The sequence below is a fragment of the Capricornis sumatraensis genome, chromosome 20, assembly GCF_032405125.1.
Source record: "Capricornis sumatraensis isolate serow.1 chromosome 20, serow.2, whole genome shotgun sequence".
Taxonomy (NCBI): domain Eukaryota; kingdom Metazoa; phylum Chordata; class Mammalia; order Artiodactyla; family Bovidae; genus Capricornis; species Capricornis sumatraensis.
The window spans coordinates 69,673,365-69,690,277 of record NC_091088.1 but is presented as its reverse complement, the minus strand read 5'-3'; the positions used below and the strand labels follow the sequence as shown (position 1 = coordinate 69,690,277).

Below are 16,913 nucleotides of genomic sequence, written 5' to 3'. Positions count from 1 at the left end.
AATGGTACAGATACAGGAGAGCAGATGCGGGCAATGAAACATCTCTGTTAACAAGACAGAGTTCATGAGCGAGAGAATGGGGAACCTTGACATCGCCGGACAGGTGAGTAGGGTGGTGGTCCCTGTGTCTAGAGAGCTTTGATGTGGGAGACAGGAGTTTTAGACCCTTCTGAGCTCTGCTGATAACCCAGGCCTGGGTGACTTTGAGGGTGGAAAAATCAACCCAACAACTACAAGTCAATCATATCTACTCATCAAGAAGGGATGTCTCCACAAGCTGCCTGCAGAAGCAGCCAGAGTCATCTGGTCCAGAGCTGCATATCACCACACCCAAAACTCTGGGGAGTGGGGAGGGGAGGGAGACATCCCGAAGTCAGGAGGCTGCTGAGCCCTCCAGATGAAGAAGAAAGTGTCACTTTCTACATGTACACTGACTCACACGCACTGCGTCCGTGCCGTGTGGTGGAGGAGGAAGGCTCTATAGCAGATACTGGCAAGGATTCCAGGATGGTCCCAAAGGGCGAGGTTACTGTGAAAGCCTCCAGTGGACTCGGGACTTAAGTTCCTTAGGATGTCTGGATGCTTGCAGTTCAATTCCTGGCTGATTCCTCCTTCACAAAGACTAACTTCCAGAACTTTGCTCTGTGATTATGTAGGACAAGGAAAGAAGTGCATTGCCCACACACCTAAGGTTTTTCCCGGATTTAAATTTACTAGTGCTGTTTCACACTGTTCATGGGGTTCTCAAGGCAAGAATACTGAAGTGGTTTGCCATTCCCTTCTGCAGTGGACCACGTTTTGTTAGAACTCTCCACCGTGACCTGTTCGTCTTGGGTGGCCCTACGCGGCATGGCTCATAGTTTCATTGAGTTAGACAAAGTTGTGGTCCATGTGATCAGGTTGGTTGGTTTTCTGTGATTGTGGTTTTTAGTCTGTCTGTCCTCTGATGGTGAAGGATAAGAGGCTGAGGGGGAAACTGGGTCTTGTTCTGATGGGCAGGGCCATGCTCAGAAAATCTTTAATCTGATTTTCTGTTGATGGGTGGGGTGTGTTCCCTCCCTGTTGTTTGACCTGAGACAAAACTGTGTTGGAGGTAATGAAGATAATGGCGACCTCCTGCAAAAGGTCCCATGCATGCACTGTTGCACTCAGTCCCCCTACCCTGCAGCAGGCCACCACTGACCCAAGTCAAGGTCAGTCTGGGTCAGTCTCTTGTGGGGTCACTGCTCCTTTCTCCTGGGACCTGGTGCACACAACGTTTTGTTTGTGCCCTCCAAGAGTGTTTTCCCCATTCAGTGTAAGCTCTGTAATCAAATCCCACTGGCCTCCAAAGTCAAATTCCCTGGGGGTTCTCACATCTTTCTGACACTGAAAGGTGAATTCCCCAGGTAGGAAGGTGCCCAATATGCTACTGGAGAATTAGGGAGAAATAACTCCAGAAAGAATGAAGAGACATCAGCCAAGGTAAAAACAACACCCAGTTGTGGATGTGACTGGTGATGGAAGTAAAGTCTGATGCTACAATGAACAATATTGCATAGAAACCTGGAATGTTAGGTCCATGAATCAAGGCAAATTGGAAGTGGTCAAATAGGAGATGGCAAGAGTGAACACTGACATTTTAGAAATCTGTGAACTAAAATGGACTGAAATAGGCGAATATAATTCAGATGACCATTATATCTACTACTGTGGGCAAGAATCTCTTAGAAGAAATGGAGTAGCCCTCATAGTCAAAAGAGTCTGAAATGCAGTACTTGCGTGCAATCTCAAAAACGACAGAATGATCTCTGTTCCTTTCCAGGGCAAACCATTCAACATGACAGTAATCCAAGTCTATACCCCAACCAGTAATACTGAAGAAGCTGAAGTTGAATGGCTCTGTGAAAACCCTACAAGACCTTCTAGAACTAACACCCAAAAAAAGATGTCCTTTTCATCATAGGGGACTGGAATGCAAAAGTAGGAAGTCAAGAGATACTTGGAGTAACAGGCAAGTTTGTCTTTGAAGTACAGAAAGGAGCAGGCCAAACACTAACACAGTTTTGCCGAGAGAACACACTGGTCATAGCAAACACCCTCTTCCAACAACACAAGAGAAGACTCTACACATGGACATCACCAGATGGTCAATACCGAAATCAGATTGATTATATTCTTTGTGGCCAAAGATGGAGAAGCTCTATACAGTCAGCAAAAACAAGACCAGGAGCTGACTGTGGCTCAGATCATGAATTCCTTATTGCAAAATTCTGGCTTAAATTGAAGAAAGTAGGGAAAGCCACTGAACCATTCATGTATGAACTAAATCAAATCCCTAATGATTATACAGTGGAAATGACAAATAGATTCAAGGGATTAGATCTGACAGACAGCATGCCTGAAGAACTATGGATGGAGGTTCCTGACATTGTACAGGAGGCAGTGATCAAGACCATCCCCAAAAAATAAATGCAAAAAGGCAAAATGGTTGTCTGAGGAAGCCTTACAAATAGCTGAGAAAAGAAGAGAAGCTAAAGGTAAAGGAGAAAAGGAAAGATATACCCATCTGAATGCAGAGTTTCAAAGAACACCAAGGGAAGATAAGAAAGCCTTCCTCAGTGACCAATGCAAAGAGATAGAGGAAAACAATACAATGGGAAACACTAGAGATCTCTTCAAAAAATTAAAGATACCAAGGGAACTTTTCATGCAAAGATGGGAACAATAAAGGACAGAAATGGTATGGACCTAACAGAAGCAAAATATATTAAAAAGAGGTGGCAAGAATACATAGAAGAACTGTACAAAAAAGATCTTCACGATGCAGATAACTACAATGGTGTGATCACTCACTAGAGCCAGACATCCTGGAATACGAAGTCAAGTGGGCCTCAGGAAGTGTCACTTCAAACAAAGCTAGTGGAGATGATGGAATTCCAGGTGAGCTATTTCAAATCCTAAAAGATGCTGTGAAAGTGCTGTACTCAATTTGAGAGCAAATTTTGAAAACTCAGCAGTGGCCACAGGACTGGAAAAGGTCAGTTTTCATTTCAGTCCCAAAGAAAGGCAATGTCAAAGAATGCTCAAACTATGCACAAATGCACAGTTGTACTCATATCACATCCTAGCAAAGTAATGCTCAAAATTCTCCAAGCAAGGCTTCAACAGTATGTGAACTGTGAACTTCCAGATGTTCAAGCTGGATTTAGAAAAGGCAGAGGAACCAGAGATCAAATTGCCAACATCCACTGGATCTCAAAAGAGAAAGTGAGTTCCAGAAAAACATCTACTTCTGCTTTATTGACTATGCCAAAGACTTTGACTGGGTGATTCACAGAAAACTGTGGAAAATTCTTAAAAAGATGGGAATACCATACCACTTGACCTGCCTCTTGAGAAACCTGTCTGCAGGTCAAGAAGCAACAGTTAGAAACAGACATGGAACAATGGACTGGTTCCAAATTGGGAAAGGAGTACTTCAAGTCTGTATATTGTCACCCTGCTTATTCAACTTATATGCTGAGTATATCATGCAAAATGCCAGGCTGGATGCAGCAGAAGCTGGAATCAAGATTGCCAGGAGAAATAATAACCTTAGATACGCAGATGACACCATCCTTATGGCAGAAAGCAAAGAGGAACTAAACAGCCTCTTGATGAAAGAGGAGAATGAAAAAGCTGGCTTAAAACTCAACATTCAAAAAACGAAGATTATGGCATCCGGTCCCATCACTTCATGGCAAATAGATGGGGAAACAATGGAAACCGTGAGAGACTTTATTTATTTATTTATTTATTTATGTCTCCAAAATCACTGCAGATGGTGACTGCAGCCATGAAATTAAAAGATGCTTGCTCCTTGGAAGAAAAGCTATGACCACCCTAGACAGCATATTAAAAAGCAGAGACATTACTTTGCTAACAAAGGTCCTTCTAGCCAAAGCTATGGCTTTTCCAGTAGTCATGTATGGATGTGAGAGTTGGACTATAAAGTTGAGCGCTGAAGAATTGATGCTTTGGAACTGTGGTGTTGTGAGAAGACTGTTGAGAGTCCCTTGCACTGCAAGGAGATGAAACCACTGAATCCTAAAGGAAATCCTTCCTGAATATTCACTGGGAGGACCGATGCTGAAGATGAAACCCCAATACTTTGGCCACCTGATGCAAATAACTGACTCATCGAAAAGACCCTGATGTTGGGAAGGATTGAAGGTAGGAAGGAGAAGGTGACGACAGAGGATGAGATGGTTGGGTGGCATCACCAACTTGATGGACATGAGTTTGAGCAAGCTCCGGCAATTGGTGATGGACAGGGAAGTCTGGCATGCTGCAGTCCATTGGGTCACAGAGTGGGACATGACTGAACAATTGAACTGAGTGCTGTTTCAGTTTAGGCTAATAACTGTTTAGGCTGAATAACTTTCAATGTTCACTGCGTTCCTAATACTCTTCTGGGTGTACAGTCGTTTTGTAAGATTTAAATGTTTTTGATGACACTTGGCTAGATAAAAAGCAGAACTCTGTTCCTTAGGGCTTAGAATGGGATAAGGGCATCAGGTAGGGCACACAACAGGCTGTACAAAGAGACGTGGTAAGCAACCTGCACTGTAGGGAGCACCCTGTATATAGCAAGTGGTGTGCGGCTAGCTAGGATTCCCAGGCTCCCCATGAATGACCTAGTTGGAATAACTTCAAGGAGAAAGGGTACAGAGGCTGTCTCAGCTGCCTGGTATTCTGGCCCTGGGACATAAGGGATGGTGTATAGCAGTCCAGAGTGTGAATGTCTGATATGGACAGTGATTGGGTGTGGACTTGATCAGCTGCTTCAAAAGAGGAAATAACTAGCATCAAGCCAGGGACTTAAAAGTGGATCAAGATAGTATTTTCATAAAATTACATTTCAAGATAACTAGTAATCACCTGTTGTGTAGCACAGGGAACTCTACTCAATACTCTGTAAAAAGAATCTTTAAAAGAATGGATACAGGTACATGTACAGCTGATTCACTTTGCTGTACACCTGAAACTAACACAACACTGTAAATCAACAATACTGTGATAAAAATTTAAAAAGTAATAAAACACCGTGGTACTGTCATAAAAGCAAATTTTTAGACCACAGAAGCGGAACAGAGTGCCCAGAACTGGAAGCCAATATATTTAAAGAAATAATCGACAAGAGTGCCAAGACATTTCAATGGGAGGACAGTCTCTCCAACAAATTGTAGGAAAGTGGATATCTGCATTTACATGAATGAGGTTGGACTCTTACACCATGGCCAAAAATGAGTTCGAAATGATCGATGACCTAACAGTAAGATGTAAACTCATGAAACACTTAGATGAACACATAGGGGAAAAGCTTCATGATATTGGATTTGAAAATTTTTTTTGGTGTTGACATGAAAAGCATAGGAAACAAAAGGAAAAATAAAGATACAAAATTCTGTGCAAAGACACAACTAACAGTGAAAAGGCAACCCACTGCATGGAAGAAAAACATTTACAAATTGTATATTTGATAAGTGTCTAGATATATAAAGAAATGATACAACTCAAGAATGAGAAAAATAACCTTAAAAAATACTTTAAAATGGTAAACATAGACAATTCTTTAATTTATAGCTGTACTGAGTCTTTGTTGCTGTGCACAAGGCTTTCCCTAGTTGCAGTGAGTGGGGCTTACTCTCCATGTGGTGTACAGGCTTCTCATTGTAGTGGCTTCTCCTGTTGCAAACCAGAGGCTCTAGGCATGGAGGCTTCAGTGGTTGCAGATCTCAGACTTAGTTGCCCTGTGGCACATGGAATCTTCCTGGACCAGGGATTGAATTGATGTCCCTTGCATTGGCAGGTAAATTCTTAACCACTGAACCACCAGTCAAGTCCAAACACATTTTAAAAATGAATACACACGAATGGCCAAGAAGTATATGATCATAAATAAAACCACAGTCAGACACTACTTCACATCCATTAGCACACCTACTACGAAACATGAAATAGAAAGTAAAATTATGTTGAAGTGGTTGTGGAGATACTGGAACTCTGTGAACCTTTGATGGAAACTTAAAATGGTACATCCAACAGAGGAAACTTCAAAATATCAAAAACAGAATGAACACAGAACAAGAACAGAATGAACAAGAGACTCCAATTCTGGCTGCATACCCGAAAGAACTGAAAGCAGCATCACAAGGAGATGTCTGTGCAGTCATTCTCACAGTGGCACTCTACAAGAGCCAGATAATGGGGAAAACTAGTGTCCGTCAATGGATGAATGCACTGATGTGGTGTGCACATGCTACTGAGTATTATTCAGCCTCAGAAAAAGAAGGGACTTCTGAAATATGAACTGATGGACGAGATGTGAAGTTATGCTAAGTGAAGTCTTCAGAAAGACACAATCTGTATGATTCTCCTTACATGAGGTAGTTCAGTTCAGTTCAGTCGCTCAGTCATGTCCGCCTCTGCGACCCCATGAATCGCAGCATGCCAGGCCTTCCTGTCCATCACCAACTCCTGGAGTTCACTCAAACTCACATCCATCGAGTCGGTGATGCCATTCAGCCATCTCATCCTCAGTCATCCCCTTCTCCTCCTGCCCTCAATCCCTCCCAGCATCAGGGTCTTTTCCAGTGAGTCAACTCTTCACATGAGTTGGCCACAGTATTGGAATTTCAGCTTCAGCATCAGTCCTTCCGGTGAACACTTAGGACTGATCTCCTTTAGAATGGACTGGTTGGATCTCCTTGCAGTCCAAGGGACTCTCCAGAGTCTTCTCCAACACCATAGTTCAAAAGCATCAATTCTTCGATGCTGAGCTTTCTTCACAGTCCAACTCTCACATTCATACATGACCACTGGAAAAACCATAGCCTTGACTAGACGGACCTTTGTTGGCAAAGTAATGTCTCTGCTTTTGAATATGCTATCTAGGTTGGTCATAACTTTCTGTCCAAGGAGTAAGTGTCTTTTAATTTCATGGCTGCAGTCACCATCTGCAGTGATTTTGGAGCCCCCCAAAATAAACACTGTTTCCACTGTTTCCCCATCTATTTCCCATGAAGTGATGGAACCAGATGCCATGATCTTCGTTTTCTGAATGTTGAGCTTTAAGCCAACTTTTTCATTCTCCTCTTTCACTTTCATCAAGAGGCTTTTTAGTTCCTCTTCACTTTCTGCCATAAGGGTGGTGTCATCTGCATATCTGAGGTTATTGATATTTCTCCCAGCAATCTTGATTCCAGCTTGTGCTTCTTCCAGCCCAGCGTTTCTCATGATGTACTCTGCATATAAGTTAAATAAGCAGGGTGACAATATACAGCCTTGACGTACTCCTTTTCTTATTTGGAACCAGTCTGTTGTTCCATGTCCAGTTCTAACTGTTGCTTCCTGACCTGCATACAGATTTCTCAAGAGGCAGGTCAAGTGGTCTCGTATTCCCATCTCTTTCAGAACGTTCCACAGTTTATTGTGGTCCACACAGTCAAAGGCTTTGGCATAGTCAATAAAGCAGAAATAGATGTTTTTCTGGAACTCTCTTGCTTTTTCAGTGATCCAGTGGCTGTTGCAGTTAGGGCAGTTAAATTCAAGGACACAGAGAGTAGAATAGTGGTTGCCAGGGGATGGATGAGGAGAGGAGTATTTGTTATTTAATGGGTACAGAGTTGCATTTTTGCAAGAGGAAGAGGAGCTCTGGACATTAGTTGCACGACAGTAAGAATGTACTTGACAATACTTAACTGCACACTAAAATTCTTATGTTGCCAAGTTTTGTGTGTGTGTGTTTTAACACAAGGATGAAAACAAACCCCAACGTACATAATACGTACTTCACATCGCCAATCAGAGCTGACTTTTGGCTGAAGTTTTTTCCCCATTTGCTTCCTTCCTAAGATCTTTTTCTGGTGTGAATTTTTTGGAGCTAAATGAAGTGTGGCTAGTTTTGGTATAGACTTTCCAACATTCCTTGCACTCAGAAGGCATTTCTCCAGGGTAAATTCAATCATGTTTAAGACCGGAGTCTCATGCAATGATGTTCCCATATCCGCTGTTCTCAAAAGGCCTCACATCGTGAATCCGCTAGTTTACGGAGTCTGGAGTTTTAACTACAAAACGTTCCCACATTAATGGGACTAAAAAGGCCTTTTTCCAGTGGGACTCCTCCAGTGTCTAGTGTGTCGCTGCAACTAAATGATTTTCTGTATCAATGCACTAGCTACCTAGCCGCCTCTCCCCACCCGGCTTTCCCCGCGGCCAGTGACCGAGGCAAGCGAGAACGGCAACGAAAGCAGCGCCGTCGATTGTGGGCTCTGGGGGTTGGGTTGGGGGTTCAGTCGGCTACGGACAGCGGGCCAACGTCCCTCCTCGCGCGATCCATTCACTTCGGTCCCCACTCAGAAAAAGCCCTAAGAACGGTGAAAACAGCAGGAAAACCAGCCGGCTCATAGAAGCCAGAAGTCCGGCTCCTGATCGCATGTGGACGAAAACTGGCCTGCTGAACCCTCACTGCCTCGGTGATAGGCGGCGGCTGGACCAATGAGAGGCTAGAGGTGGGACGAGCGGCTGCGTGTGCAGCCTCTGGGGCGGAACTTCCGGTGTCCCTCGCTAGTGTCCTGGCCTGTGGAATTCCATGGACGGAAGAGCCTGGCAGGCCACGGTGAAGGCTTAAAATGTCCCTCGTCAGGCACCTAAGTGATGGGGCCAAAAAGCGGGAGGAGAGGCTCAGGGGCGAGGTCGGCTGAGGTGGGTTCTCCGTCTCCCGGGCCCCCACCTGGCCCGAGTCCCAGATCCGGACCGAGGAACGCCCGCTCAGACCCCTGCCGGTCAGCCATGGAATCCAGAACTGAGGCCGGCCTTGCGAGCGGCCGCCTTTCAGCCAGTGAGCCGGGGTGAGGGAGAGAGTTCCCTCGGGGCGATGGTGCACGGCGTGCGGATGCTACCGAGTCGGCAGCCTTGGGGAAACCGGGGGTCACTTTTTTTCTGGGACAGAAGAGAACGAGGTATCTCACCTGAAATGGGAGCCTGAGCAGGTGGGAGCCACGGAAGATTGTGCAGGGATTGGGGATTGGAAACCCGTGTCCAGAGTTAGAAGATAAAATCCGGGAGAAAAGCATGCGGATGGAGGCAGGGAGACTGCCAAGGAGGCCACCGCGATAGACCCCAGGAGAATTGTGGGAGAGGCTGGACCAGGGAGGTAGCAGGAGATGGAGTGAGACTCTGGGTAGGTTTCGTCTGTCGCGCATACAGGATTTTCTGTCCGCCGCGTGTGACTGTGAGCAGAAGCAGGGAGGGAAGGGCCATCTCAAGGATTCTTCTGCCTGAAAATATGTAGATGAGCAGCGAGAGAGCAGGTTCCAGCGGGGAGATCATTGCTGTATTTGGACATGTTTATCCTGACGCATGTCAAGATGGAGATGTCACCAAACGGAGCTGGCATATGTGGAGGTGAACATGTCTGGAAGCCGAGGAAGGAGGTGGGGCTGGAGATACCAAAGGAGTGGAGGGTGTGGACTGGGCCAGGAGGGATCAGGTGGAGGAGGTCTTGAGCTTGCCTGAGATTGGCCTTGGGATAAGGGTGGGGAGGGCAGGATGTGAGGGCTGGGTGCTGGCGTCCCTGATGCTCCCTCTCAGAAAAGAGCAGACCTGACGGAGGACGGATTCTGGCCCGCGTAGAATGGGAGCCTGCAGCAGGTAAGAGCTTTCCTTCTGTGGAGCCTGCTGTGGGTGCTGCAGTGGATTCTCTGCTTGCTGGCTCTGCTGACCCTTGGGGCCGCCCCAGTGGGAGGAGGGAAGGGTCAGCCAGGCTGCTGCAGCCAGTGGGTCGTGGACGAGAGCACCTGCCTCACCTCACGCCTCAGGGCAGGAGGGATGAGACTCTGCTTCAGTCAAGGGCTCCCAAGAAGCTGCTCACGGGTCTGCTCGTTGAATAGACTGACAGTTGACCTGCCTGCCCAGCCCCTCCCCGTGACCCATTAACTTAAGAATGTGTGAAAATTAATTTAAACAAATGAATCAATATTTCTCTAAATACACACGCAGGCAATTAGAAATGAGCCCATTCACTCTTAAATTTATGCAGACACTTTATAAGTGGCTTGTTATTGATTTACCTCTAGGTGTTATTTGCTTACAATGCAGTTTCATGTATGATATCCTCTGAGATCTTAGAAAGCAGTAAAAGTGAAGACCGCCAAGTTTCAACACTCTGCCACTTCATTTGCTGCCAGGAACCAGTGTGAGGAACTCCGCCCATGGCAAAGGTCATGAGGAAGGAGGCCTGGCATACGCAAAGGCGTGATCAAGCCTCAGGAAACCCCCTGTTCCCAAGCATCTACCCCCAAAACCAGAGTCTATCTACTTTACTGTTTCATGCTCTCGCCTACACCTCTGACTTTATGGGGGGCTGTTCCCCACCGATTCTCTTGGAGAAGGAGTAAACGTGCAGCTCCAAGTCGATAAAAATTCCTGGCGTGACAAGAGTGTTTCAACTCACGGACTCCTCTGAAGGTTATCTAGCCCACCTGTATAGGTTCGTCTGGCCACATGTGATTGTTTACAGCCTCCCAACCTGAGAGGCACGAGATGTTTTAGACTTACTAAAGGCAAAGTCTTTTGGGAAGTTAGAAATTATTAGTATAGAGAGTTGGTTAGGAATTATATTGGTGAAGGGTTTTTCATTTGTTGTGCCAATAATTGCTGCTAAGTCACTTCAGTCATGTCCAATTCTGTGCGACCCCATGGACTGCAGCCCACCAGGCTCCTCCGTCCATGGGATTTTCCAGGCAAAAGTACTGGAGTGGGGTGTCTCAGGTCAAACCTCTCTGCTGGCAAACTAGCTTGTGTGACAGGATTATCCATACTCCTGCCACTACACACATGATTGTTTACTACCTCTCAACCATAAACAGCACAGAGAGTTTGGAGTATTTTGAGAATCTTAATTAGCATAGGGCTTTTCTCATTGTTGAGTCAATGATTGCCGCCAGGCCTCCATATCCTTAGGCACCTGGGAATATATTAATCAACATATTTGGAATATAGAAAAAGAAATATAGTAGTTTTTGATGTTAGCAATACTAGACTTTTTGAGTTAATGAATTTTCTCTTTTGTAATAGATCACTGTACTTTGTTATAAATCACTATGTCCTTGCTATGCAAAAATGTAACTTTATCACTATCTTAAGACTAAATAGATCTTAAGGGGAACATTGGTGAAAGGATTTTCATTTGTTGGGCTGATGTTTGCTGCTAAATCTCCATATTCCCTGCCCTTATAGTGAATATAACTAACATATAGGAGAAATAAGTATTAACCTTTAAGATTAATCATGTTAACCTTGGATTAAATAAATTCCTTTCTTGATTGTAACTCACTACACCCTCACCCTATAGGAATGCAACTTTATTTGGAGGGTGGTGCCTGGTTTAAGAAAAAACACCCTTGGAAAAAATAAGTTTTTTGGCTATCAGAAAGAAAGGGTCATAAAATCTCAGCAGGCCTCATGGCCAGAAGATGATGTAAAACCCCTAAGACCTTTTTATGTGAAGCACCTGATTTTGATAAAGGTCAGGACTGCTGACCCCCACGTGACTCTGTATTCATCCCTATGTGTAACAAAAGGTATATAAGCAAACCCCAAAATAAAGAAATCGGATCAGTTCCCGGAAAGACTGATTCCCCCATGTTGTTCTTTCTTGTTCCCCGTTTTTCTGGCTGAATTCCCATCTGGAGCGTGGGTGCTCACCATGTCTACTTACTTACTCCGGCTTTCAAGCCCACGCGAGAAGGAGCCCAAGGAGGGGCACCTTCCGATATTCAAGTGGCGCCGGTGGCCCAACGTAGATGGTGCAAATTCCTTGTCTTGGAATTTTATTGGTATCCCACGTAAACCAAGTTATTCAGCCTCTTTTTCTCTCCTACTATTTTCTGGCCGAATTCCCATCTGGTGCATGGGTACCCACCAAGCCTGCTAATTTTGCCTGGGCTTCTAAGATCAGACCAGGGGGACCTCAGTGCCTCCTCTCTGTCAGGAGAACCGGAAGACGCCTGTGGCCTACATAGGTGGTGATTGGTATTCCATGTAAACCAACTTATTCAGCCTCTTTTTCTCTGCTAATTTTTAATCCCTCTCTATCTGTAATTAAATAAATTATTTCCAAGGACGCCGACTCCATCCCCACCTTCGAATCACCCTGGATCCACCGGGGCTAGACCCCGGCAATTTGCACTGAAAATATGTACAAAACTGTTGATCATGGGACCTCCCCCGGTGGTCCAGTGGTTAAGAGTCTGCCTTTCAGTGCAGGTGACCCAGGTTTGATCTGGGTCAGGGAACTAAAATCCTGCATGGAACGGAGCAACTAAGCCTGAGGCTGCAGTTACTAAGCTTGCGAGTTCTGGAGCTGGCATGCCACTAGAGAAGTCTGAACGCCCCAACAGAAGATTCCGCATGTCACAAATACGACCTGATGTGACCATAAATAAATACTAAAAACAAAAACTGTTGTTCCTATGGACAGTCATAGCTGATACATGGTGTGTCTTCCTTATGTTAGATACCAATATGAGCCCTGTGAGGTTGGAAGCATTCATATCTTAAGTAGCATTTTCTTTTTCCTGAGGCTCAGTCCTTCTCCTGGGTCACCCCCCTGGTAAGAGACAGTACTGTTTTCTGAGGAACTGAGCTTCACAATAAACTGTGGAAAATTCTGAAAGAGATGGGAATACCAGACCACCTGACCTGCATCTTGAGAAATCTGTATGCAGGTCAGGAAGCAACAATTATAACTGGACGTGGAACAACAGACTGGTTCCAAATAGGAAAAGGAGTACGTCAAGGCTGTATATTGTCACCTTGCTTATTTAACTTGTATGCAGAGTACATCATGAGAAATGCTGGGCTGGAAGAAGCACAAGCTGGAATCAAGATTGCTGGGAGAAGTATCAATAACCTCAGATATGCAGATGACCACCCTTATGGCAGAAAGTGAAGAGGAGCTAAAAAGCCTCTTGATGAAGTGAAAGAGGAGAGCGAAAAAGTTGGCTTAAAGCTCAACATTCAGAAAACGAAGATCATGGCATCTGGTCCCATCACTTCATGGGAAATAGATGGGGAAACAGTGGAAACAGTGTCAGACTTTATTTTTTTGGGCTCCACAATCACTGCAGATGGTGACTGCAGCCAGGAAATTAAAAGACACTTACTCCTTGGAAGAAAAGTTATGACCAACCTAGATAGTATATTCAAAAGCAGAGACATTACTTTGCCGACTAAGGACCGTCTAGTCAAGGCTATGGTTTTTCCTGTGGTCATGTATGAATGTGAGAGTTGGACTGTGAAGAAGGCTGAGTGCTGAAGAATTGATGCTTTTGAACTGTGGTGTTGGAGAAGACTCTTGAGAGTCCCTTGGACTGCGAGGAGATCCAACCAGTCCATTCTGAAGGAGATCAACCCTGGGATTTCTTTGGAAGGAATGATGCTAAAGCTGAAGCTCCAGTACTTTGGCCACCTCATGCCAAGAGTTGACTCATTGGAAAAACTCTGATGCTGGGAGGGATTGGGGGCAGGAGGAGAAGGGGACGACAGAGGATGAGATGGCTCGATGGCATCACTGACTCGATGGGCGTGAGTCTGAGTGAACTCCGGGAGTTGGTGATGAACAGGGAGGCCTGGCGTGCTGCGATTTATGGGGTCGCAGAGTCGGACACGACTGAGCGCCTGAACTGAACTGAACTGAGCTTAGACTGTCAGGCTGAGATCCCACTACACCAGGGCTTGGCAGAGGTGGAGGTCCGGCTCTGCAGTAGGATCCTACCACTGTTGTCCACTTCTCATGGCTTCCTTCTCTCCCCAGGGCCCCATGGCAGTAGCAGAGATGCTCATGGACCCTGTACAGGTGAGTGGAGGGGTCCCACCTCCTACCCGTCCTAATTATCACCTGCTGGTTTTATCATCCTGATATATACGCCCTCAGGAAATGGCAGTGTCCCAAGACTTCTGTCCCCTTTTTTCTGTCTTGTATATATAGACCGTGTGCTCTCACCAGGCCCAGAACCCTATATTTAGTCCTGGGTTATATGGAATGGTTCCATTTCTGACAACTGATGGGGGAAAGTGTGGCAGGGAGTCCTGGCCACAGGATGCAGAATGTCCAGACAGCTGCAGGTGATACTGAGGTGGGATGTGCAGGGAACTGTTGGTTTTGTCATATCTGGTGGGAATGGGGTGCTGGGACAGGGGTGCACAGGTATCAGGCCTTGACTGATAGCCTGAGGTTGGTGGTTGTTCATGAGCCAAACTCTTCCAATTTTGGCAGGATTTTCCAGGTTTAGCACGTCAGATGCCCTGTGTTGAATCTCTCTGGACATGTGCCGGCCCTTCCTTTTTCTGTCTTTCACCTGGAGCAGCAGAGAGAACCCTGGGTACCTTATAGTGTGGGCATTATTGCATCGATGGCAGGAGACACTTAAAAGTACCCAGGCTTGGTGCAACATCCTGGGAAAGGGTGTCAGGTCAGAGCTGGGAACCTGTTCTGTGTTCAGCATTGACTGATGCTACGACCACTGGCCACACCTTGCTTCTTCCTCTTCTTCTGCTTTGTCTTTGTGTTGCCACACTCTAAGCACACCAATGGAGGCCTTCATTTGTCATATTGTTCCATTTCACTGGACCCTTTGTAGTGCTCTACATTTGACCTGTACATGAGATGTCTTGAGGTCTGCACATATCCAGATAGTTCTTGGAATGTAGGTCACTTTTGTTGTCAGGTATTTACAGCTCTGGAAACAACCTTTGCCACAATGCTCACTGTCACTAGTAGCCATGCCCGTGTTTACCTGGAGGCCTCCCTCTCCTCCCTGCTATGGTCTGAATGTTAGTTTTGCCCCCAAACCCATATGTTTAAAACCTTGTGCCCAAGGTGACAGTATTGGGAGATAGGGACTTTAGGGTGACCAGGTCATGGAGGCAGAGCCCTTGTGAATGAGATTCATGCTGTCATAAAAGCTCCTCCCACCATGTGAGGACAATGAGAAGTCTGCACCCTAGAAAAATGCAGACTGATCTCCACATTCCATCTTCTACAAGTGTGAGAAATAAATTTTCTTCCTTTTAAGCCAGCCAGCCTGTAGTATTTTATCATAGCATCTCAAGTCAGTGGAAACAGTAACTCCTCCTTCAGTCTTTAGCTGTGGTCAGGGCTCTCTCATCATGGAAGCTCCTACGTCCATCTCTGCACAGCAGGCCTTCCTCTCTCTGGCTTTGGTCTTGGATGTGTGTGACACACATATTTCTGATGGGGCTGTCCTTTCCATCAAAATCAACATGCACTTTACCAGCATGTATCTGGTTACAGGTTGTTGGCATGGAGCCCAGGGTGAGGAGGCCTCTTCTGAGCAAGGTGTTTCTATAGGGATGTCAGAGGTCAGGACCACAAAGCCAGATCCATCCTCCAGGAAGGCCCAGCCCAGTGACATGTGTGGCCCACTCTCCAGAGACTTTTTTCCTCTGCCTGAGCATGATGGAATGTACCTTGGTGAAGGACTGTACATTTGCAGACCAGACCTTTCCCAGCACCAGAAGGAGATTAGAGACAAACTTTGCAGAAGGGCTGAGGGGCAGCCTTCATTTCTGACTAACGGCAGTGTTCACACAGGAAAGATGGGACCTGCAGTGGAGATGGGAAGCCCTTCCTGGGCAGCACAGGCCTTCTACAGCAGCTGGCCTCTCGTGGTGTGGGGCAGCCACATGGGGACACTGAGTGCCAGGAGGCCTTTGGTCATGAACAGAGTGATTACAGGTGCATTCGGTGTGGAAAAGCCTTCAGCTGAAAACAGATACTTGGTGAACACCAGAAAATCTACACTGGAATACAGCTTTATGAGCATAGAAAATGCGGGAAACGCTTCAAGTACAAAGCCTACTTTATAAAATATCAGAGAAATCACTAAGGAGAAAGCCCTTATGAGTGCAGATAATGTGGGAAATGCTTTAGATACAACTACAGACTGGTGAGACATGAGAGACTTCACACTGGAGAAAGGCCTTATGAGTACAGCAAATGTGGGAAAACTTTCATGTACAGCTCCACATTCATCAGACATAAGTCAACACTCATTAAACATGAGAGAATTCATACTGGAGAAAGGCCAAGTGCAGTGAATGTGGAAAATTATTTAGGTACGCATCCCTCCTCATTAAACATCAGCATTCATGGCACAGAAAGGCTTGATGAGTGCAGGAAATGTGGGACATTCTTTTGGTATACCTCCACACTCACTGGATATCAAAGAACTCATACTGTAGAAAAGCCTTTTTCTGTTCTGTTCTTTATAAGCCAGTCTGTGAATGTGGGGAATTCTTTAAGTACACATCCAAGGTTATTAATCATTGGCAAAATCATATTGGAGAAAGACCTTATGAATGTAGCAAATGTGGTAAATTCTTTCAGTACCACTCCAATTTCATTAAACATTGGCAAAATCACATGGTAGAGTGGCCTTATCAGTGTAGAGAGTGTGGGAAAGTGTTTAGCCACAAGAATGTACTTTTTCAGCATCAGAAAACCCATACTGGAGAAAGGCCTTATACATGCAGAAAATGTCAAAAGGCCTTCATTAGGAAGCCCCACCTCCTCCATCACCAGAAAATCCACAATGAGGAAAATATGAGTGACTTTAACATGGAGAACACTTTAGGAACAATGCCAACCTCATTGTGATCCCCAGAGTCAAAGGCTTTGGCATAGTCAATAAAGTAGAAATAGGTGTTTTCCTGGAACTCTCTTGCTTTTTCAGTGATCCAACGGATGTTGGCAATTTGATCTCTGGTTCCTCTGCCATTTTTAAAACCAGCTTGAACACTGGAATTTCACTGTTCACATACTGTTGAAGCCTGGCTTGGAGAATTTTGAGCATTACTTTACCAGA

General features: G+C 45.5%; 1 pseudogene; it reads left to right on the top strand.

The window, feature by feature from the left end:
- Positions 1 to 15,324: 15,324 nt before the first annotated feature.
- Positions 15,325 to 16,705, top strand: LOC138096978 (zinc finger protein 548 pseudogene; annotated as a pseudogene).
- Positions 16,706 to 16,913: the final 208 nt, after the last annotated feature.